The following is a 1,880-nucleotide window of genomic DNA, read 5'->3' as shown; positions in this document are numbered from 1 at the left end:
TATTTATACCACTTCTCTTGGAAAACTAATAAGCTCCTTTGGATTTCTGTATCATCTCTATGTGAATGATACACAATTTTATCTATCCTCTCCTGATCTTTCACCATCTGTGTTGTCTCACGTTACTCACAGAATTTCTGCCATTTCATCTCGGATGTCCTGTCACCAACTAAAACTTAATCTTTCAAAAACAGAATTAATAATATTCCCACACGACAACAGAAGTTACCTACCTGACATCTCTATTTCAATTGACAATATGACCCTAAATACCATGCCGCAAGCTCGCTGCCTAGGTGTGATCCTTAATTCAGAACTATCCTTTGTTACCCACAAAGACTCTATATTTAAATCACATTGCGTACATCTAAGAAACATTTCTAAAATATGCACATATCTCACACAAGTCACTGCAAAAACTTAAACCCACCTCTTCAGGCAAGTTTATAGTATTCCTCAACCACCCTCTTAACCTCACTGGGTTACTCTTTTACCACCCTTTACACAGTTCACACAAGACAACAACGCTCTGACCCACTGATCAACATTGCTGTGTGACTGGATCATGTAGCCAACTAAGCACTTTTAATCTTTGTATTCTGGCTGGACCAATATGCAAAATATAGCACTTATCCTCATGTATCAAACTCCCATTATCCTATAGATTGTAAGCTTGCGAGCAGGGCCCTCTTAAATCTCTGTCTGTCTGTATTACCCAGTATAGTTTTATTACTGAGTTTGTTCCCAATTGTAAAGCGCTACGGAATTTGCTGGCGCTATGTAAATAAATGTTGATGATGTTGATGATGATTGATGGTCTGTGCCTCTGGGATGCCATTGCCATCTAGTGGTGAATAGCTACTACTATACTACTGATCTATTTTTACTACATCCTATTTCCGGTTCTTATAAAATGCTATTTGCTTATTCTACTATATTACATTCTCTTGTGTTGATTCTCAGAATTTTAACCAACAGCCTTTTCTCCATCATATTAGAAAGAGATAAATATTTTTGCAGCTTGTATTTTCTCCCTTCCCAGTATGGCGGACTAGCAGAGACATTTGATTTTGTCAATGCCAAGCCAGTAGCCTAAATGTGAATCTCTCACTACCATTAAGGTACCTGGCAGACTTCTAACGTGTGTTCATAGGGGTTGGGTATGACACATCTACATTCCTAAAGTCGTCATTCAAAATGTTTACACCGTAATGTCGACAGTCATAATGTCTACTACCGTTATAATGTCGACAGTCATAATGTCTACATAGTTAAAATTTCGACATACAAATAATGTCTACACATCCTAAATGTCAACATGTAAAATGTGTACACATTTTCATAATGTCTATAGAGTTGTAATGTCGACATTCAAAATGTAGTCGAGAAAGACCAGATGTAATGTTCTAGTTATAGGGCGATAATAGGCCCAAGCTTTATGCCAAAATATTAGCTAACATAACCTTCCAACCGTCATTGATTCATCCTGATCAAGTTGAATTTATTCCAGGAAGGCAGGCTCCAGATACCACCAGGACGGCTGTCAATCTGATCCAATCCCTTTTTTGATCCTGGCATTAGACAACGAAAAAGCATTTGTTCAGATATCCATTTATATTTGGAGTGAATTTCGGCCTTATATCGCTCCCCCTCTGTTACCGTATCTGCTAATGGTCTAACCTCAACTTCATTCGGGCTCATCAATGGCATATGGCAAGGATGCCCCCAATCTCTGATTATTTTTATGCTAGTTATAGAACCACTGGCAGCCTTGATACGGGCTAACAGTAAGATATCTTGTATCTTTGTGGGCACCACGGAACATAAATTGGCTCTTTATGCTGATGTTTTACTGATGGTAGTAAATTGTATTAATTCTC

The sequence above is a fragment of the Mixophyes fleayi genome, chromosome 4 (genome assembly GCF_038048845.1).
Source record: "Mixophyes fleayi isolate aMixFle1 chromosome 4, aMixFle1.hap1, whole genome shotgun sequence".
Classification (NCBI taxonomy): Eukaryota; Metazoa; Chordata; class Amphibia; order Anura; family Limnodynastidae; genus Mixophyes; species Mixophyes fleayi.
This window is presented reverse-complemented; position numbering follows the sequence as displayed.